The sequence below is a fragment of the Aotus nancymaae genome, unplaced genomic scaffold (genome assembly GCF_030222135.1).
Source record: "Aotus nancymaae isolate 86718 unplaced genomic scaffold, 86718_ANA_hifiasm-v0.15.2.pri h1tg000108l, whole genome shotgun sequence".
Classification (NCBI taxonomy): domain Eukaryota; kingdom Metazoa; phylum Chordata; class Mammalia; order Primates; family Aotidae; genus Aotus; species Aotus nancymaae.
In genome coordinates, this window is record NW_026988523.1 from 16,386,919 (window position 1) to 16,410,642 (window position 23,724).

The window sequence follows — 23,724 nt, forward strand, 5'->3', positions numbered from 1 at the left end:
AAACCTAAAAGGAACTGTGAGTATGGTAGGTTGCATGGCAAAGGGAAATTAACATTGCAGATGGAATGGAGTTTCCTATTCAGCTGACCCTACAATAGGGAAACTATCCTGGATTATCCAAGTGGGCCCAATGTGATCATAAGGATCCTTAAAGGTAGAAAAAGGAATGCAAGGACGGAACCAGAAAGATGGAAGAGTGAGAAGGACTAGGCCTGATGTTGCTGGTTTTGAAGATGGAAGAAGGGTCCATGAGCCAAAAAAATGTGTGCAGCCTGTAGATGCTGAAAGGACAAGGAAACAGGTTCTCCCCTAGAGACTCTAGAAAGGAATGTAATCCTGCCAACACCTGCCAACACCTTGACTTTAGCTCAAGAAGACTCATTTCATTCTTCTCAATGACAGAACTATAAGACAATATATTTGTATTGTTTTAAGCCACTAAATCGGTAATCACTTATTGTAGTAGTCACAGAAACTAACATAGTAGGGATTGGAAAATGCATATTTTAAAAATGTGATGAGTAATGAAAATGGCTATGGCTTTCACACACATGAAAAGCTTTTTCAGTTTACAATTCTATCACTAGTACCAAAAAAAAAAAAAAAAGACCATTTTCCCTTATCTTCACCAGCTCTGGATTTTATCAATCTTTCTAATTTTTAGTAAGTTAATGGGTGAAAAATCATTATTACTTTGTTGCTGAAATCGTTATTACTTTGTTGCTTTAGTGTTTACTTCCCTATTTACAAATTAGATGTTTATCTTTCCTTATTTTTATGCAAGGTTGGTGATCTTTGTTGTTGACTTACAGGTGCTCTTTAGATAGTATGGCTCTTAGTCCTTAGCCTGATATATATGTTGCAAATACTTTCTTTCAACCCATCACATCTCTATGAACTCCAATTATGGATCTTTTGTCATATAGACAAACATTTCCTTTGTAACTAGGGTTTTGTGTCTTAGGAGGAGAAAGCTAATGTCTTCACTAGAAATGCTGCAGATGCCAGCCTGAGCTGAGTAATAAATAGCTTGAGTGTCCTTGGGTAAGCCCAACACTCCTTTGCTCATTAGTTTCCTTAACAAAGTGATTAGTTTCCTTATCAAATTTATTCCTGCAAAAATTATTTACTTTGAACCCACTTTATGTCATGTCTAGATGTTATAGAGACAAATGAACACAATATTCAAGGAATATACAGTCTGATGGGAGATACGGACAATAAAACAGCCATAACAATAACCAAACAGAATGGAATATGCTGTGATGGAGGTTTGCGCAGAATCCCATGAAACCCCATGGAACCCCACATTCACACCATGAGGTTTTATAGGAGTTGTCCAGGTGAGATAGGGGAATGGGAAGGGCCCATTGGTCAGAGGGAGCTGCCAGAGTAGAGGATTGGGGGCAGGAGAGAGGAACTACAACCAGTTCATCGCAAGGGGTGATGAAGGTGTGTTATGAGTCTGGAGAGGTAGGTGGAGACTATTGCAGTGTCTTTCATTCTGTTCGGCCTTTTTCCTGAGGACACTAGGAAGCCTTTGAAGTTTGAAGCATGAGAGTGAGATGTGGACTAGCCTGTAGTAAAGATCACTTTGGCATTTCTGTGAAGAGGATAAAAGAGGTCACAGTCAGAGGCAGGGAGTCCAGCGAGGAGGCTGTTGTACTGGCTGGGAAGGAGATGGCCAGCACAAATGAAGCAGTGGGAGGAGATGGACACGCTGGACAGCTTTGGGAGATTTGTGCTTGCCTTTCCCATCACTCATATTTGTTGTGAATCAAAAACAGTATGTAGCATTTTTCCATGTGGAGGTTCTTTGTAACCTAAAAAAATTCCACTTCTTAGTGGATTTGTAAGCACTGTGACAGGTGAATGGAGATAGTTCTGAATAGAGAAGACTTTCCAGGGACAAGAAACGGTCACTATATTTAAAGTAGAAAATCATTGTGTATTCAAATTGCACTTATTTTATCTTTTATATTTTGGTTTTCCTTATATGGCTATGAATGTATAACCTAAGCATCAGCCCGTCTGCTCCCCCCTGCACCCCAACCTCTTATTCCTTTTGTTAATTACATTCCCATGATATAGGTTAGCAAAAAACAGGGCTTATTTTAGTCTTTCCTGAGAGTTCTAACATCCACTCTGCAATTGGTCACCAGCTATCTCCCAGCCTTTCACTACCCGCAAATCCTACACTTGAGGACCAGTGTCTGCTTCCTCAGCCAAGGAGCCTGTGAAGATGTGACTGGGGGAAAAGAAAACTCTCCGATATTTCTCCATCCCTTTATTCTTCATAATACCACTAATCAAGCTGATAGTGCTTCATATTTTACTGAAGCACTAAATTTGACAAAGGAAATTACAATATAGAAAAGAAAAATCTTCAAACGATATACCTACTATAACTTTTACCTTGCTCTAAGGGACAAGTGCATCTTCCCCCAACTCCACCCTCATCCCCAGCTCTGCTTCTATTTGCTGTTCCTGAGTGAGTGGCTGAATGACACTGGAGAGAAAACATGCCGTTTGTTAGGCACAAACCTTTTCTCGTCACAGTATTGTTTTCTCAGCTCTCTCTCACTCAGAAATGGAAAAAAATATTGAACAGTGTTTCTCAGACCCACCGCTGGCTAATAGCATCAGCTGCTAATGTTTTATGAAATCTGTCTCAGTCGATGTGGTGCATTAAGCAGAACCCACTGTGTTAACTTTGCTCCTCTCCTGCTCTCTCCCTGTTATTTGGCCTGTGCCGCTATGTGAAGAAGCTCTGTAAGTCCAAAGCTCTGCTTGTGCCCACTGACAGCAATGGGAAATGACTGCCATCTGCATGCTGCCATTTTCCTTTTGGTGCTGACGTGGATTCTTTGGTAGATCTTCCAAAGAAAGGTGAGTGTGTTGACGCTGTGAGTTTGGATATCACACACTCTCCTAGAACAAAGGCTCAAGGCAATCTCTAGTACCATTTGGTTAATATTGATTTCATCTGTTTCTATTCCTCATGGTTAAAGACAGCAGCAGAGCCACTGGTGCTGTGGCATCAAGATGCACAGTCCTGCGAATGGGGCATCTGGCCTGAAATGGCAACAGGTAGGTGGAGAGGAAAGAACGAGAAATCAACTCAGAAAGCTTTAATAATCATCATCATGATACATTTACATGTGCTGTCTTATTTGATCCTTAAATGAGGTAGGTATTTTTTATCCTGTTTTAAAGATAAGAACACTGAGGTTCAATGACCAGAAAGTTGCCCAAGGTCATAAACTGGAGGGAGGAGGTGTGAAATTATGTGATTCAAGGCCTAAGAGTTCCAATATTTTATCTGGATCCTATTATTGAAGGAAAAATTATTCATGACACTCATTAAGATAGGCAGATTTTCCTCAAGACAAACATGATAAGTGTAGGGACTACCGCAGTAGGGGAGACAGTAGGATTTCAACTCTGAGCATAAGAAAGTATGTCCAGTAGGGGAGACAGTCTGGGTTCAACTCTGAATATAAGAAAAGGGGGCAATTTAGAGCCCAGGCGGGTGGAGGCTGTCAGTGGATGGAGAATTACTAAGAGGGTAGGGTGATATTTAGCTAAACTGTCCTAACAGGATTCTTGTTAAGGGCAGGCAGGCCATGGTAATCAGATATAACCTGGGGATAATGGGGGTGGTGAGGAATTTGGTCAGATATTGAGGATGATCAGATAGTGAGGGTGAGAGATTCTGGTAAAACCAACTTGACAGAATTCTTGCTGAAATTGGATAATGCAAGGACGGACACAGAAGTCCAAAAGTCCAGGCCTAGCTTGAGAAGATTTTGGTGACAGAGTCTCTCCTGGACCAAATTTTAGTCAGTCTCCACCACTGTGCCCCTCTGTCCACAGCCGAGGGCAGTATCAGCCAGGAAAGTAAGTGAACAGGTTCAGGTGAGTTTTGAGTTTGGTTGAAGAAGAACAGAAACAAGGTCTGACAAACAGGAAGAAGTAACATTTGTTTGGGGTTGGTGGTGGAATGGGAACGATCCTTTATTAAATCCTGGGCATTAAATGCATCAATAGGTAGGAAGCACCAACACTCAAGATCCTGCCCAGGCAGCAGCTCCTGAGTCCATTGTTTTCCTCCGGGAACTTTGGTGTTTAACCTGTAATCAGCTGAGCATTGTGGACTGCTAGCCTCTGCGATCCCTACATGGTTTCCAGTTCTGTTAGGAATTGGGAGCAGAGGAAGGACAGGTCTGAAACCGGTTGGGTGGTGGAAACCTGACTCTTTCTCTTAGAGCTCGAAAAGTTAGCCCATGTCACAACCAGGAGCCTCAGCTGGGCACCATGGGGCTATTTGCAGCCCGACAGCCTCTGCTGAATTATTAATGCCCCTCAGTACCTCGGGACCTCCTCCATGTTAACAAATCACACTGCATATTAAAATTTAAAGAGGCAAATGAGGGCAATCTCTTTCCCTATTATTCCCCTCTTCTTTTGCCATCTGAGCTCTAATTTTTAAGTCAATCAGCCTGAAACGTTTCTCTTGGGAGATGGCACAGCTCAGAGAGTCAAGCCCAGAAAAGGAGAACTAGAGGCTGTGAGTGAGCCCAGGACTGAGTCCTGAGTCAATTAATGAAGTCTGGGAGCTCTGGGCTGGGTGAACACTGACTCTCTGAGTGATGAAAGCACATGAGAAAAAAATCTGTTCGTTCCCTCCTTACCAGGCCAGCTATGCCACTGCCCAGTGTGCCATATCTCAAGTGTTTCCCTAAAGCAGAGGATAAAAACGTTTATGCTGTGGTTCAAATTTGGATGTTAGAGGTTTTGTTTGACCTGAGGAGTCATGTTTTTTTCTTTATTATTTGATGTGCTATTTTGTATGCGAAGATTTGAAACTGTTATACTACCTAGATTAATTATTCCTTTTATTAGCATAAATGATCTTTTTTTTTTTCATGCATTTCTCCTCAAGTTCTACTTTTACTGAATGTCATTTCTTCTTTTTTGCTTATTATTTTTATTGAGACAGAGTTTCATTCTGTTACCCAGGCTGGAGTACAGTAGTGCAATATCAGCTCAGCAACCTCTGCCTCCCAGGTTCAAGTGATTCTTATGCCTCAGCCTTCTGAGTAGCTGAGATTACAGGCACACACAACCAGGCCCAGCTAATTTTTGTATTTTTAATAGAGACTGGGTTTCACCATGTTGGCCAGGCTGGTCTCGAACTCCTGACCTCAAGCCTCAGCCTCCCAAAGTGCTGGGATTACAGGTGTGACCCACTGCACCCAGCCTCATTTCTTCTTTTAAACGTATGATTTTCTGACTTCTCTTGAGAGATCTGAAGACTTGGGCTTTCATCTGCATATTGTAACCCTTTCTGGGGATTACAGTGGCTATTCCTTGAAATGAAGTATGGCCTTTAAACTATGGTTCTTACCATTTCCCATTAGTGGTTGAATTTGCAACCCCTGATCTCAAGAAAGATGGCAAATAAGTTTTTCTATGTGCCAACTCAGGTCTATTAGCAGGACTGCCTGTAGCACCACAATCAATCTGAAGTCAGCTGTGGTAGACTGCTGTGTGCTTTACAGTTGTGCACCTCCCCTTCCCTCTAAGAGGACTGCATGTCTCTGACCTTTGCCATGTGACCATGTGCAGATCATTCAAGCAGAAGTTTTAAGAGGCAGCCTAAGTTGTCACCACCTCTCTGGCGCTTTCACATTCTGCTGTGGGAAGAGCACACAGTGTGATCCTTCAGCTTGGATTCCAGAAGGAAAAGGACACATGGAGCTAGCAGCTGATTTACAGCTTGGAGCTGAGCCACAATCTGGAGCAGCACTTCAGCCAACCCACAGCTTTCAGTAACATGAGTGAACAGCAAATGTTCCTGTAAGCCATAGAGAATTGGAGGTTATTCATTACCACAGTAGAGCTGACCAATACAGCAAGACTAGTCTTGATAGAAAAGAATACTGAGGGTTTGCTTTTAAGCAGCATTGTTCTATATTCTCAGAAGAAAAAGTATTGTAGCATTAGGAAATTCCTAAATATTAATTTTAATTTCCTTCCATTTAAAAATAACTTCAAGGATTCTAAAAAAAAATCATGGCATTGGCAGTAAAATTACTGAGTTGGATTCCTGAATCCACACTTATAGCCATGTTATAAAATATTGAATAACGTTCCTTTTATTAAAGATAATTATCTTTTTTTAAAAAACTAATTGTGTGTATTGAAGTTGTAGTATCTGTCAATTTCATTTCTAATAGTAAGCAGGGAATATAGATATTGTTATACAAAGGGAGTCTAGTATCTGACAGGGTTTTACCCACTACTTCATTGAGAGGACCAAATGACCTTGATTGAAAATGCTCTGTCAGCTTTATGTGATTACTAGTGATTTCCTGTTTTTGCTGGTTTTGTAAAAACATGGCATCTCTTTCTCACTTTCTCCATTAGGAGGCAGGTTAGGCATGACTATCACCATTTGATAGGCAGATGAGGTAGCAAATGGGTGAGGTTGGGGGGATAGGGGGGATTTGCCAGCTAGTTAAGGGCAGAACTGAGAGGCAGTCGATCATGGTGTCCCTTGATCACCAGTAATCTGTCCACTGCCTTACTCAAAAGGGGTCAAACCAGGACTTTTGAACAATTTTGCTAATACACAGATTTCCAGTCTAATGCTGTCAGTTATCATGAGAGATGTGCTGGTTTCTTGGAAACAGTCAAATCTATTTAACCTCAATATCCACTTTCATGTTTACCTTCTACATCCTTTGGCCTATGGCATTGTTTTTAATTCATACATTTTTCAGTTTGTAATGTCAGTGTTCACCAGCCCCTTTCAATCCTTGATTAACCCTTGTGTAGTAGGCATGGTAGTTATTCTGTTCTTTTTTAGAGACAGGGTCTCGCTCTGTCACCCAGGCTGGAGTGCAGTGGTGCCATGGTAGGTCACTGCAGCCTTGATCTGGACGGGCATAGGAGCAAGAGCTAGTGAGCATCCAGAGATGCAGATGTCTAGAGCAGGAGCTAGTGAGCAGGTGTGGGGGTGAGAGTGGAAGAAGGAGTTTTCATACAGGGAAGGTCAAGGGATGTTAAGTTCTATTCTGCAGTGAACGTTATATACGGTATTAGACAAAGCACGTACCTTGTTTGTGCTTTATTTTCTTCTTTGGTATAATGAAGAGGATAATGACTTTAAATTGCTTGCCTTGTCAGTAAGTACAAAATATGTTTTTAAGGTTTTGGATGTCCAGGTAAGCCCTGGCATATGATTACAATGGATTTAAGCCTTTATGCTCTGGCTATACCTCTTAATTACTCTGGGATCTTGGCCAAATTACCTGAGTCCCTTGATTCCCAGTTCCTTCAACAAGAACAAGGGGAATAAAAACGAGTACCTACCTCATAGCATTGTTGTGAGGTTTAAATGAGTCGCTGTTTATAAAGCACTTAGTGTATGCCTGCATTTCTCTAGTGCCTCAGTACAGACCTCACAGTCAGAGCAAACATGAGCCAGCTTAAATGTCTAGTGTTTGGGGACTAGTCTATTGATTTCCTCATGGCGTTGGATAAGCTGATCTAAAATTTTATATGGAAGAGCAATGGACAAAAGGCAGTTTTAGAAAAGAACAAAGTAGAGACTTATCTCACCAGAAATCAAGACTTTTTATGGTGTTTGTATTAGGGTTCTCCAGAAAAACAGAAACAATAGGATATATCAAGATATATGGAAAGGGATTTATTATGAGGAATTGTCTTATGGGGTTATGAAGGCTGAGAAGTCCCATAATCTAGGGAAATCTGGTGTTGTAGTTCCAGTCCAAACCTGAAGGCCTAAGACCCGAGAGTGCAGATGTCCAAGGGCAGGAGAAGATGGAGGTGCCAGCTCAGAGGAGCAAATTTGTCCTTCCTCAATGTTTTTGTTCTATTCGGGCCCTCAACAGATTGGATGAAGCCCCTTGACATTGGTGAGGGCAATCTTGTTTACTTGGTTTACTGATTCAAATGTTAATCTCTTCAGGAAATCTTCACAGACACACTCAGAAATGTTTTACTACCTATCTAGCCATTCCTTAGCCTAGTCAAGATGATTCATGAAGTTAACCATCACATAGTTTCAGCAATCAAGGCATATGGTACCAGTGTAGGAATAGAAAAATAGACAAATAGACTTGGTTATCCATATGGAAAAGAATTAAAACACATCACACACACAAAATCAAGTCCAGGTGCATTAAAATTAATACATTATGTGAAAAGCAAAAATATACTTTAGAAAAAAATATAGGAAAGCATCTTGGACTTAAGGGCTAGGAAAAGATGCCTTAGAAAACATACATTTAAAAAACCCATAAAGGAAAATTGTGACAAATCTGATTGCATGAAAGTTATGTTTAAAATTTCTTTTTAATGAAAGACACCATAAATTAAGATTAAAGGTGAGCCCAAGACTAGGAGAAAGTATAGGAAGTACAAATACTTGATAAAGCCCTAGAGTCTGGATTTTAAAAAGAACAACTCAATAATGAAAAAAAAAGATAAATTTGAGAAACATAGGGTAGTATTTAATAGTTGTTAATTGTCAATAAATATACGAAAAGATGCTCAAGGTCCCCAGTAACTAATAAACTACAATTACAACCACAATAAGATGCTATTACTCACTTAACAAGTTAACTGAGAATTGAAAAGTATAAGCAAGAATATAGATAGGTGGGAATTCTTCCACATTACTTTGAACCTAATTATAATCACTTTGAGCCAGAGATTCTGCTTCTGGGCATACAATCTCATGAAACTCTGTCACATCTGCAGAGAGGTGTATAGAAGAATGTTGACTACAACATTATTACTAATAGAACAAAATAAAAAGAAGATACTATCTAACTGACCATCAAGAGTAGATAAGTAAGGTGTGCTATAGTCATATAATGAAATCTTGTGTAAGAACTGAAATGAATGAACTAGAATTACATATATCATTAACATGGGTAAATCTCAAAAAGAACATATTTTTTTAAAAAAGCAAATTACAGAAAAATAGGTATAATAGGATATCTTTGTATAAAGTTTAAAAGCATATAAAACAGTTTATTTGTTATTTTTTGATTCACACATAAGATACATATGTGATGAGTGGTATAAAGCATAAATAGGAATGGTAAACATGAAATTTAGCATGATGGTCACCTGTAGGGTGGCTTAGAGGACGAGCATGTAGGAGTCTCCAATTATGTTGTAATGTTTTATTATTTCACAAAATCTAAAGCAAATATTTTAAAATGTTAAGATTCAATAAAGTTAAATGGTAGGCAGAGAAGTGTTTGATTATGTTATTTTCTCTCATGTTTTATGTATTTACAGAACTTTGTAATCCATCTTAAAAGATTCTAAATTGGCCAGGTGTGGTGGGTCATGCCTGTAATCCCAGCACTTTGGGAGACCAAGGTGAGCAGATTATGAGATTGGGAGTTTGAGACCAGCCTGGCCAACATAGTGAAACCCCATCTCTACTAAAAATACAAAAAATTAGCTGGGTGTGGTGGCAGGCGCCTATAGTCCCAGCTACTTGGGAGGCTGAGGCAGGAGAATCACTTGAATCCAGGAGGCAGAGATTGCAGTGAGCAGATTGCGCCACTGCACTCCAGCCCCGGCAACAGTGTGAGACTCATTTAAAAAAAAAAAAGATTCTAAATTCTCCTTTATTTCCAATACAAAGAAAGACGAAAGTATAACTACATGCTGTTAAAGTGCTGGTGTATGGCCTGCCATTCCCCTCCAACAGCCCAGGACAACTATCCCTGGTACTTAGCACAGTGGCTGGCCCCAGAAGAGTAGATGGAAAGCATGAAAGAATAAATGGACCTGTCCTTGGAAATAGAGGTGCAGCCACATGTACACTGTGCTCTTTCTATCATTTAATCACACTTTAGGAGTCATTTCCTTCCCATCCATCTCACTCAGCCTGAGTTGCCATCTAGAGTAATAATTCAGGGTAATTGTGCTTAGGGACGATTGCTTGTGGGACAGCGAAGTGTTGCAATTCAGCCGTGGCTGTGCTCTGAATTCATTAGTTTTTTTCCAGCTTCATGTCCTGCTTAGAGGAATGATCCTCTCTCCAAGCAGGGCATTGCTGTCTTTCTCAGATTATAGTAATAACAACCAAAAACAAACCCAAGGAAATAAAATCACCAGGGAGGCTTTCCTCTTTAATTAAGGAGTTCTAATGAGTCACAGTCTCACCATGCATGGGACTCAATTCTCCTTTATAAATAGGGGATTGTGAATGTGAGGTGTGTTTTCTTTTGCAGCCCTGCTGCTATTTCTCCTTTGTTTCATTCTTCTGGTGCTGCTGCTTCTCTCTGTACATGTGTGTGCACATATGTGAAATCGATGACATAAAGAGGATCCAAATCTCTTCACCTCGTCAACTTGAAGTTGTAAGATTCCTGGTGTGTCATTGAGACATGTAATAGGGACTGGGTGGCTTGGCTGGTAGCTTAAATGGTGCTAATGATGGTAAAGCCTTAGGTACCATCCCCTAAAAGCCAGAATGATTTCCTCTGTTCTGCAGACACAGAGAGCATCACAGATCTTGGCAAATGTATCATTGGTTACATGGTTGATCAGACAAAGCGGGGAGGCATGAATCATGTCAAATGCATCACCACCTCTGAAACTCAAAAGTGCCCCCACCCTGGTGATTTTGTGGATTCCTTTAAGAGGAATGGTGAATGTCTTCTAAGAGTAAGAAGCTCACCTACAAAATGTGAAACTGAGAAAGCCCATTGGGCCAACTTCCATCTTCATTGCTGAAGAGTAGGAAATAGAGACTTGGTCATTCTCACTGTCATTTTTGTGATTTTTCTGAACCTTAAGGTATATAATGAGGAAAAATGAGACAAACTCAAGCAAAGAGAAATTTGGGTAGAATCTCTGGAGGGAAAAATAATCATGGTGAAATCCATTAGACTATATAATAGTTATCCCCAAGGGGGATGACGTAAACCTCATAGTTGCAGTCATTTAAATTTAGACTGAACCATGCATTTGTGAGCAGACCCCAGGGAACAATCCTGCATTGAACAGGATATGGGGAAGGCAATAGGCCAGATGACCTAATAGATCTTCTCTAAATTTCTAGGATTGTGGGATCCTAATTAAAATGAACTATATTGCCTGTTATGAACCCTCCATGTTAATATTCTGTAAGATCTCCAGGCAAGTCAAGGGGGTTTTGGCTTTTTCTTATTTCTTTAGAGCTGGAGCCCACAAGCTGCCTTAAACACCTAGCTGCTGCCTATGCACTTCTTATAGCTGACAAAGCTTAACTTAAAAAAAAAGAGGTTTTTAAAGAAAATTACAGCATATATTATGAACTAGCATTTTATACAAAGTAATTCAGTGAGAAGTAGGCTTTGATATTCTTTGAGCTGTGATATGACAATAAATTTTCTTCTGGTTAATAACATGATGGTGAGCCAGCCCTGTGGTGGCAGCAATTGTCACCATATAACACACAGGACTCAAATCTGCTTCTTCACATCCAGCCCTGACTTTTCCTTTTAGCTTCAATGAGGTTTGAAAGGAAATATGAATACCAGAAGAATCTTAGAGAAGGTCTACCAATCACAAACCATCACAATTCTCCACTACTATGGGCCTCTTTTCCTTGACTTCTCTAGACATGGGACTCCACTGGCAAGCAGGCCAGAGCTGCTTTGAGAACCACTGGTGAAAAGCAGAGGGCACTTTAGCCCCAAAAGTAGTAGCAGTTGAGGGCAGGCAGAAGAGACAGGTGGCTCAATTGCCCCATGTCACGTTTCAGGTGGGCCAGATGGGGCAATTCAGCCACTTGTGTCTTATCTAGCAATTGAATGCCCTTGCTAGATGAGAGAAGAATGGTGACCTCCAGCTGGTGAGTTACTTTTTCAGCCTTGTCCCATCCCAAGGATCACCAAAGTGTTCTTGACAGGCCATAGAACTGTGCCAGTAGGAAGTAGACATAGGCATGCATCAGAGAATATCAAGCTCTACCTATTTTAAATTTATAAGCTGGATTCTAATTAGCCCGTGGGGAGTTTCCATGGAAATTGGAGACAACACTTTGCAACAGTAAAAGATCACAGCATCAAGTAGACAGGAAAACTGGAAGATCTCTATTCTTTTAGGAATCAGCTGGAGTCACCTCACTATGAAGTTGTCCCTGACTCAGGCAGATCCCAGGTGTTCCCCTTTCCATTATAGTATTTCTAGTATGTAATTGTCAGTGTACATATCTACATCCTACAGATGGGGAGACACTGTCATTGTATCTGTTTTCCTCTGGAATATAGCTCAGTTTCTGATAGAGAAGGCACTTAATTAAAAACAAACAAATAAAACCAAAAAACTTGTTAGATTATTACAGTGATGTATTAGAACACTGGTTTCTCCAGCTATAAAATGGCATAATAATACTAACTCAGTTGGCTGTTTTGAGGATTAAATGGCAGAACAAATAAGTACTTACGACAGTGCCCAGCTCCTAAATGATGTGTGGTTCCTAGTCCTGCTTGTTTGGTTTCAGAGGATTATTTCTGGTTTTGATAAGTATCGGGCAAAAAGAGTTTTTTAAAACAGCAAATAAATCAGAATGTTCCACACTTGTGATCTGAATTTTGTGTTGCAGTTTTATTGGGTTTCTAGACTAGGCCAGCATCTTATATTCTATAAGCATGGTAGAGGTTATATCATCTCCAGCCCAAAATTTGGACATTAAACCTTTTCCTCATTGCTCACTTGGCTAGATATACACTATTAATAAGTGAGATTTCTGAGAGGTTTAGACTTGATTCTATTACAGATAGTCATGAAATAAACTGGAAGAATGAGTAACTATTATCAGTGATGATAAAAACGAACATGGGAAGATGGCCCTGTGTGTTGATTTTGATGAGAATTTTACCTTTATTGGACACCAGAATATTTCCAGGTCTTCCCTGAAAACTCCTCTAGAGATGTTTTAACTGTTCTTTGATGGTTAATATTGTCAACTTGATTGGATTGAAGGATGCAAAATATTGTTCCTAGGTGTGTCTGTGAGCGTGTTGCCAAGGGAGATTAACGTTTGAGTCAGTGGACTAGGAGAGACAGCCCCACCCTCAATGTGGGTGGGCACCATCTAATCAGTTGCCAGCATGGCTAGAATAAAGCAGACTTGCTGAGTCTTCTGGCCATCCTCTTTCTCCCATGCTGGAAGCTTCCTGTCCTGGAACATCAAACTCCAAGTTCTTCAGGTTTTGGACTCTTGAACTTACACTAGTGGTTTTCCAGGGGCTCTCAGGTCTTTGGCCACAGACTGAAGACTACACTGTCGGCTTCCCTACCTTTGAGGTTTTGGGACTTGGACTAATTTCCTTGCTCCTCACCTTGCAGATGGCCTATTGTGGGACTTCGCCTTGTGATTATGGAGTTAATACTCCATAATAAACTCCCCTTCATATATACATCTATTCTATTAGTTCTGTCCCTCTAGAGAACCCTAATACACTTTATTTTGACAAAACAAGAAGTGCCTGTAGAATGACTTTTCAAGGAGATTTATGCAATCAAAACCCACAAGAATGTGATGCTGGGTTTGCAGGGCCCCCATGGAACTAGTTGGCAGAAACTCACATATAGGATAGCCTGCTACCCACCAAGGCCAGGTTTCATCTTTTCCCACCAGCAGGATCTACCTCTTCCAAATGCACCCACATCACTGCATGCCCTGCAGGGAGGCTCTTCAGCTCTCTCTGATTGTCACACCAGGCACTGGGCCTATAAGCAACAAAGTGGAGGCTGAGAGGAGGAGGAGGCAAACACTGAAGGTGTTTCAGAGGCCTATTCCCTCTGTGCATGGTGAGCACAGGACCTGGCAATGGATCAGGCTCCCCCACCCAAGCCCCATGCCCCACTCTGGCCCCTCACCCCTCAGCCTTGGTGCCCTGGGTTCCCCAGTTCTTCTGTGGCCTTGACTCCCAACTGTGTGAAACTTGCATTGTCTTGGAATGAGTAAGCTACTGCCTTCTCCATTTCATGCTTTTAATTCCAGTTGACTCCTGACTTCTGATCATGTATTCTTACTGGAATTGCCTCCATGGAGGGTAGAAATTCCCCTTCTCCTGCTCATTTGCCCCATCTGCCCTCTGTTGGCCATCCATAGGTATTGCGGTCAAACCTGAATGGCCATTTCCCCTCCCATAGCATGCAGTGAAGCTGTTTCTTTGCTCTTTCCTAATTTACATGCTTTATTTTTCTTCCTCTTTTTAAAATTTAGATTGCATTACCTCAAAGTTTTTCAAAGCAACATGGAAACACCCTTTCTCTCTCCATGTCCCCAATGACCATGTCATGGATCTGCCATAAAGTATCTCTTACAGTGGCGTTCCCCAACCTTTTTGGCACCAGAGACCAGTTTCATGGAAAACAATTTTTCTGCGGACCAGTGGGGTGTGGGGATGGTTTTGGGATGATTCAAGTGCCCTACATTTATTGTGCACTTTATTTCTATTGTTATTACATTGTAATATATAATGAAATAATTATACAACTCACTATAATGTAGAATCAGTGGGAGCCCCCAGCTTGTTTTCCTGCAACTAGAAGGTCCTATCTGGGGGTGGTAGGAGACAGTGACAGATCATCAGGCATTAGATTCTCATAAGGAGCATGAACTGAGATCCCTCGCGTGCACAGTTCACAGTAGGGTTCACGCTCCTGTGAGAATCTAATGCCGCACTGATCTGAGAGGAGGCAGAGCTCAGGCGGTTATGCTGTCTGGCCCACACTCACCTCCTGCTGTGCAGCCCGGTTCCTAACAGATACCAGTCCATGGCCCCAGGGGTTGGGGATCCCAGTCTTACAGCATCCAGCGGGGCCAGGCACTTGGTTAAGTAGATCCTTGATGACTGAAACATGACATTGCTGGAATGGTTGTGGAGTACTGTTTGGAGTGGTGCGGGTGGAGTTTGTAAACTGGAGAACTTTATGTTAGAGCTTCTCAACCTTGGCATGTTTGACTCCTGGGGCTAAATAATTTGTTTGTTGTCCAAGTCTCTCCCCTGCGGTGTACGATGCTTAGCAGCACCTCTGGCCTCTGTGTTCCACATGCCAGTAGCACCTTCCCCAGGTTTGTTGTCCTCTCAGACAATCAAAAATGTCTTCTCTACTCACTCCCAAATGTCCTGGGGGGCAAAATCACTCACTGTGGAAACCATTGCATTAGGGTGATGGAATAGAAAGCGTGCTCTACTCAGAAGGACTTCTAGGTGCCAGAGGTGCAGGTCTGCTCTCTGGGGCCACTTAGTACTTTGAAGGACACCCTGACTTATTTTGGACATGGACACTTAGGTGTTGAATACACTGGTGTGGGTGGGTGGTTCCATCAAGAGTTTTTCTCAAAGGCTTTCAATGACTCCTCCTGTGTTCTCTAGCCTATCCTACTCCAGCTCTCAATTCTGTTAGACTTGAGTTCCAGCGTCAGAGCCTTTCTGAGCCTCACTTCTCAGTCTTAGCCTCCCTCCTTCCCTCTCTCTCCACCCACCTTCTGGCCATCTGGGCAGCTTCGGCTTCATCCTGCTTCCCTGATGCCGCTCCTCCATCCACTTTTTTTCTTCCATAGATTTGTTAAAAGTGTCTTGTCAGAAGACAGTTCTCCCCTTTCTACATCATCGTGGGTTTATATGCAGAATTTTCTTCCATTACAATCACTGATTGTAATCAATTCTCTTTCCCCCTGGTCTCTGTCTCCTCTTGCTCAGGAAAGAGAGATAGAAATTCACCACATGGAGCTGATCAGCCTCTTTCCCCAGAAGGAGCTGATGAGCCATCTTTAGGCAGAAGTCCTCCTCCAGCCACACCCAGATGCCCCCTCTGTCTCCCACAGCACCCTGGGCTTGCTTCTCCAGACCATGTGACACCCTGTGCTAAGATTGTTTATCTCTTGTCTGGCTTCTTGAGTGGACCATAGCTCATTGAATGCAGGCATCGTGTCTTCTCACCCGCAACGTCTCCAGTGTTGAGGCCAGAGTGCCCACAGTGCATAGCAAGTACTCAAGCAAGGATTGTTGAACGCCATGGAAATAAGACATTTAAATAGCCCTTAATTTCAATTCAGTGGGAAGAGACTTTCTTGAACTTTAAGAAGACTTGGGGTCAAAAGAGTTTTGAACCTCTTATATGTGTTTCTCCTCAAAGAGCGTAGTTCTGCCTTAATTCATCTGAATCTGACATTAAGCCTCTGGAGTTTACCAGACTCTTAAAGTGGGAAGCTCTTGGTCCACTTTTGATGCACTGCATTCCACAGTGGGATGAAGCCCATTCCTCTGACATCCTACTGGGTGTGCCATGCTGATGAGCCCACAATACTGATCCTGTAGATTAGTGGCATGCCCTCACTTACAAACACCTTTGTCCCTATGGTGACTAACGGCATTTTGATGGTGTCCCCTTAGACAGCTGCCTAAATATAAAGCAGTGTGAGCTAAAAGGATACATTGAAAATAACAGTCTTTTTGTGTAATCATTCCATAATGTTATTTGGGAGCCCAGCCTAGCTTTATGGAAATCATTCAGAAGAATCAGACAAGATTTCTCCTACAGCACTTTTATATTTGCAAAACCATCATCATGGTCAGCTTCAATTAATATTTATTTCTGTGTATCACACCTCATTTTATTAACTCTTCTCCAGGACTATTAAACTTCAGAACTGTTACTTTACCCTGGAGGAGGCAGAGGTACAGAGAGAAGTTTGACAGCTTGCTCAAGGCTACAGGATAAATTCAGAGTCAAGCTGAGACCAGGAGGCACAGATCTTTAGTAACCAGTCATCTCCCGAGAAGGGCTACTGCTCTAGCATCAGCTTTGTGACATATGCCTCACCTTCGTACGCCCATCAGACAAAGTGAGCCACCTGGTAGCTATGCCTGGACACTCGGCAAGAAGCAGGCTTTTGAAATGAAAAGGGAGCCATCTCATTTTCCTGGCATATGCCACATCTCTTACTGAAGGGAGAGACCCATGGCTGCCTGGATTGTCCGCTGGGGCATGTCACAGTCTAGAGACATATGAAAGACAAAAAGGCTTACTTGTCATCTGCCTTTCAGTCTAGGACAGACAGCCTGAGACTGCTGCCGCGGTGGCTGTGAGACGCCGTGTCACATATTAATTAGGAGGAGCATATGTAGCATTTCTAAGCCAGGGGCCATTTGCGACGGCAGCAGCCACGCAGGAGGCAGGGATGCAGCTAGTAGCTAAACAGAGGGCTTAGGAGGCAGGTTCTCAGCTCAGACACCGGAATGAAGCCGCGAGAGAATGCTGCCCGCCAGGTTGCGGCCCCCCAGGCCCGGCTCTTCCCGCCCCGCAGGTGCAGTCACTTGCAGCCTTGCGTTCCTGCCCAACCAGAAGCTTCCTGGGCCCAGCGAAAGTTCTCATCCCCTGCTCTGTAGCCCTTGAGACGTGCGGGACGGTTGGAAAAACCGAGCCGGTGGCGGGTGGGCAGGGATCGATTTGAAGGCAGAAGCTGAACTTATCATACCTCTTTAGGGAAGAAGCAGTAACCTGGGCCAGGCCCAGGGAGACGACAGCCCGCCTCATGCGGAGAGCAAGGGCGCGTGCGCAGAGTAGCCCGACCCAACACTCATCTGGAAATGCAACTGGACCAGGGGACAAACCACAGCCTCTCTCACATCCCCACCCTGCCATCCCCTTGGCTTTCTGTGAGTGTTCATGGGGAGAGACTTACCCAACGTCAGAGACCCCGATGGTTGCCAGCCCCTTTCTAACTGTGTGGCCTTGGGTAAGTTCCTTAATCATTCTGAACCTCTGAGTTATCGTTAAAATGAGAATGAGAATACACATCTTACCTATGAGGCATGGTCCAGTGAGCTATGAGTACTGTATAAAAAAGCATGCTCCACAAATATGAATGGTGATTTTCATATTCAACTTTGTCAGGTACACCCTTAAAGTCACACACTAAAGTTAGATACAAAACTAAGCCAGGCATGGTGGCTCATGCCTGTAATCCCAGCACTTTGGGAGGCCAGGGTGGGAGGATCATTTGAGGCCAGGAGTTCAAGACAAGCCTGGGCAACATTGTGAGACTCCATCTCCACAAAAAAAAAAAAAAAAGTAAAAATTAGCCAGGCATGGTAGCACACACCTGTAGTCCCAGCTTACTCAGAAGGCTAAGGTAGGAGGATCACTTGAGCCCAGAAGTCAAGAGACTTCAGTGGAGTGCACTACTGCACTCCAGCCTGAGTGACAGAGACTCTGTGGTAAAAAAACAAAACAAAAAGCAGAACCCATTAGGGACCCAAGGCACATGATGATCCATAACTCTCATAATTCTGAGAATGTGCTGCCCTTCTTGTGTTATTGTGCCCGGTCAGGTGAAGGACTGGGATGAGCCAGTTCATCACCTCTACAGACCTTTTTTTTTTTTTTTTTTTTTCCGAGACAGAGTCTCACTCTGTTGCCCAGGCTGGAGTGCAGTGGTGCGATCTCGGCTTACTGCAACCTCTGCCTCCCATGTTCAAGCAATTCTCCTGCCTCAGCTTCTTGAGTAACTGGTAATACAGGAATGTGCCACCACGCCCGGCTAATCTTCTGTATTTTTAGTAGAGACGGGGTTTCACCATGTGGGTCAGGCTGGTCTCGAACCTCTGACTTCAAATAATCTACCCACCTCGGCTTCTCAAAGGGCTGGGATTACAGGCATGAGCCACCACGCCCAGCCAGACCCATCTTAAGTAACTGTAGTGATTTTACCACTGGGCTAGACCTTGTAGAGGATACACGAACACACTGAATACAAGCTCTGCCCCTAGAAATCAACCATCTAGAAACAAACAACAAAAGAAAGAAGACAAGGGAAGGAAGTAGAGCATTCTCCAGTCCAGTTGTTTTCAACCTTTTGGAAATGCCATGACTTCTTGGGTAGCTCAGTGTCTAGAAAGTGCAGTTTACAGCCATCTGCAGTTCTGCTTCTCGAACACCACTCTGTTTTCTTCTCAATGGAGATGAGGCACAGCCACATGCTTCAGATTTCTTTTTAGATCAAGGGATCTTCCACCCTCTTGTTCAAAATTCTCTCTGTGGATGCTGTTTCTTTCCATCTTGAAGTTGAATAGAACAAGTCCTTTTCTTCCTCGGGCCCACCGTCTGCTGGTGACAGCCCATTGCTCTTGACGCTCCTCACCAGGCCTCTTAAGTCAGTGTCCTGCAGCACATGATGGGTACTTTCTCCATTCTCCCTCGAAGGTGGCCTGGTAGTTCTATCCCTGTTAAAAACTTTTGGCCTACAAAAATGCAGAAACCAATTCAAGATTTACCTAACAGCAGTTCAAGGCAACAGAATATTTGTCACGAGGCAGTACATGATGAATTGCCAAATGAACTGCATAGCTCTGTTGCTACAGGAGTGAAGCCTCCTCAGGTCCTTTTTGGAAGTAAGCAGATCATGCACTGTGAGCCAGGTGAAATGAACAAGCTGGCTGAGGGGAGAGAGATCCGAGCACAGAGGACATCTAAGGAATTTGTCTCTGAATATCCTGTGACCAGCTGAAATATTGGACCATCAAAGATGTCATCACTTTAATAAGTCAGAAATAGTTAGATACTGATCATTTCAACTTAAATAGTTGAGAATTTGGTAAATATTTTTTATATTTACTTGAAAAGTTAATGTGGCTTTTTATTTTGATTTGAAGATAAATCCAGAGCACAGTTTTGATATCTTATTTGGCCATTAGAACTGATAGTGTCCTTCCTATGTACATTGTACCTCTGTACTCTAGAGGAAGGAAGTGTCACATTTCAAATTCATAAACACTTGTGAATTGGGTGTTTTTAAATTTTCATTCAGAAAATGGAGGCTCAAAAAGGTGAATTTGCCCAAAGTTATGCAGCTAGTAACTGCATAACTCAAACCTCAGCACATAGGTCAGATTCCCTGTTTATAGCTGGTATTCAAGGAATATTTATTGAATCAACCTAAGTACACACATTCAAAGATTCAGTCACTATATCTTCATCCAAACCACGTATGATTCTCACTCATGTATACTTATCACTCATGCCTCTCAACCACAACTTTATCCTTTTCTTTACCTAGTTACTGGATATTTCTGAACCTCATTTTCTCTTCCATTAAACAAATATTTAGTTAGCATGCACGATGACCCCTTTTTGGTAACTCTTTCTGCTTATCATGTCTTTATTCAATTTTTTAAGAGTATGTATATATACATATCACACACACATATCTCAACCGCACCCTGAAGAGATAAATGAATGATGTCTCCTGCTTTTTATGAGCTCAGCGCTAAGCAGAGGAAATAAACTGTAAACCTAAGCAAGACCCTGCCCAATGTTGTGGACTGAAGCAAAATAATAAAGGAATATATGGGGTATGTAAAGTAAGATATAGGGAGAAAGTATTCAATTAAGAGAAGCTCACAGAGAGCTAAACTGGGCAGCCTTATAACCCCAGGACACAATTACATGTAGGAGGCATTCAATCCCTTTTTATAAACAGAATCACACTGATTAAACTGAAAATATCAGAAGAATAAAGAGGAGTTTTCAAGATCTATAAGAATTAGGAAAACCTTTCAAGCCAACAAAATTGAAAAATCACAGAAGTATAAAACAATATGGTAGGCTGAGGACCTCAGGAAGCTTAGTACAATGATGGCATAAATTTGGAGAGGGACATGACATGAGACGTGACTGGAGAATTTATAGATCTGAATGGATTTCTTTTTCTCTGCTGGGCAGTGGGGAGGCCCGAAGGAGACTAAATAGCAGAGCACAGGATCAGATTTGTAGGATGTGTGGTTGGCACATAAGACAGCAAAAGAGGTGGAAGGAGATGAATGTACTGAATGAGACCACTCCCTGTCAATCCAGGGCAAGAAATAGGATCAGAGTAGGGTTGCAAGGGGCAGGAATGCAAGCCATGCAGCGGACTAGGAAGAGGAGACATCCTTCCAGGGCCACCAGACTGACCTGCTGTGCCCGGGGCCTGTTCTTTATTTTTTTAAGACTGCTTTTTATTTATTTTTTTCAGTTATTTAAATTTATATCCCACTTTCTAAATTTGAGATGATTTTCAATAGAAGAAATATGTATAATGAATTTATTAAAATAGAAATAGATTTTTTCAGAGAGAGAAAGAAATCAATATTCTAAAACTATATGCTAGGCCAGTATTACTAGTGTTAAAGAGCATTAAGTTTGGTTCTAAGCTTTCAAGCTGCCAAAAAAAAAAAAAAATGTACAACACAGAGTTATTTGGTTCTCATTATTTTTTGAGAGAGACAACTTTTTTCCTGGTACTAAATTATGAAAGGAATTTCCAAAGTTGGGTCCCATTGAAGCTGGTAACATCAATACTCTTACCCCCATCTTTTCATTCCGATCTGTCCTCAAATGTCTCCTCTGAGAGTTCTTGCCTGGCTATCATTTCTACAACAGCACTCATTCTCAAGAGCTCAAGGAAATGTGAGCCCTGATTCCACACTTCCCTGGACCCGCTTTCTCTGTATTACAGTTTAAGATGACATGCTCAGTTCTAGTCAGAAATGGGTATGAGCAATAGCACATGGAGAATCTTTCCGAATTTTCTGAAAAACTGATGTTGAAGACATTGTCCATTGTTTAGCAAATACTGAAGACTCACTCTGAGCAAAATACAGTTTCAGGAAAAGATCATACAGCAGGGAACCAAATAGATAAAGTTCTGGCCCTTGTAAGCCTATATTTTTGTGGGAGAACAGGCAATACATAAATAAATGTATGAGGTAGTGATAGGTACTGGGAAGAAAAATAAAGCAGGGTAAATGGATCTCTTTTAGATGGTGTGCTCAGGATGCCTCCTTTCCATAGCTTCACTTTTGTCTCACACCTTTTTATCTGGCTACATCACCTTTTCCTTAGCAACAGAACAAACATTACAGAACCAAATACCTTTCACCAAGTTTACCACTAAGGATGGCAGGAAAATGTTCTGCTACTATTTGAGGCCAGAGGCTTATGCCAAATTGTTCAGCACAAAAATAACAGTCTGCTCAGCCAGGTCATTTCAATGGTAAATCTAATTCGAACTTAAGCTACTGAATCCAAGGTCTTTCTGTATTCCCTTGTAGGGTTCTAGAATAGCTGCCATTTTTGTAGGGTGTGTGTGTGTGTGTGTGTGTGTGTGTGTGTGTGTGCGCGCGCATTTGATTGTTTGAGGCAGGGTCTCACTCTGTTGCCCAGGAGTGCAGTGGAATGATCTCAGCTCACTGCAACCTCTGCCTCCTAGGTTCAAGTGATTCTCCTGCCTCAGCCTCTGAGTAGTTTCTGTAGTAGTAGCCCAGCTATATATGTATATGTGTGTGTGTGTGTGTGTGTGTGTGTATTTTTTTGGTATTATATTTTTAGTAGAGATGGGGTTTCACCGTATTGGCCAAGCTGGTCTCAAACTCCTAACCTCAAGTGATCCATGTGCCTTGGCCTCCCAAAGTGCTGGGATTACAGGAATGAGCCACCATGCCAGCCTTATGCAGCTTTTATACAGACCATGCCCTCAGCATTTATTAGCTCACTGAATGAGATTCCTAATAGCCACATACCATAGACTGAATTGTGTCCCTCCCAAATTCATATGTCGAAGCCCTAACCCCCATTGTGATGGTATTTGGAAATGGCGCCTTTAGTTGGTAATTAGGTTTAGATGAAGTCATGATGGGGTTGAGGGGTGTTCCACATGATGAGAATAGTGTCCTTACGAGAGGAGATACCAGAGAGCTTGTGCACCTGCCCTCTCTTTTTCCACCATGTGAGAACACAGCAAGAAGGCAGCAGTCTGCAAGCCAGGAAGAGAGCCCTCACTAGAACCTAATGATGCTGGCATCTTGATTTTGGACGTCCAGCCTCCAGAACTGTAAGAAACTTCTGTTGTTTAAGCCACACAGTCTATGGTATTTTGTTATGGCAGCTCAAGCAGACTTGTTATGGACACCATAACAAGAAAAGAGGCAGTAGAGCATATGATTACAAAGCTGGGTTCTGGAGCCTGACTGCCTGGCTCTATATCCTGACCCTAAGTGTTCCTCTCTGGATGATCTTGGGCAAGTTATTTAACCTCTCTGAGAGTGATCTCCTTATCTGCAAACTGAGAATAATAGTAAATATCTTCCAGTGTTTTTGTGAGGATTAAACTAGTGAGCACATGTATGACAATTAGAACATGTCCGACACATAATGCTCAGTCACGTTTATTATTAGTATAACTCCAATTTACAGATAAGGATACTGAGGCTCTGAGAGGCTAAGTAATTTACCCAAGGATATTCAGGCAGTGGGTGGCAGATTCAGAATTTAAACCTAGGCTTCCCTGACTCTATACTCGTGCTCCTCCTGTTATGACTGTCTCTGTCACCATGAATACAAATTAAAATGATGTTACTTAGAAGAGATCTAGATCCAAATAACAGTAGAAAAACAGGAGTCCTCATGAGAAACTGGGATCATACATTACACTGGTGAGTTGCACAATCAGCTGTATTATATTTATCAAATGTTATGTGGTGACTCAAAGCAAATGGTGTTTCTCTTTGTCTGTTTTTTCACTTCACTCCTTCATTGTTTATTTGTATAATATTTACTGAACTTTGGGGGATTCACAGAAACAGTGGAAATGCTGCTGCTCTGTCTCAGGGAGGAAAGGGCAGA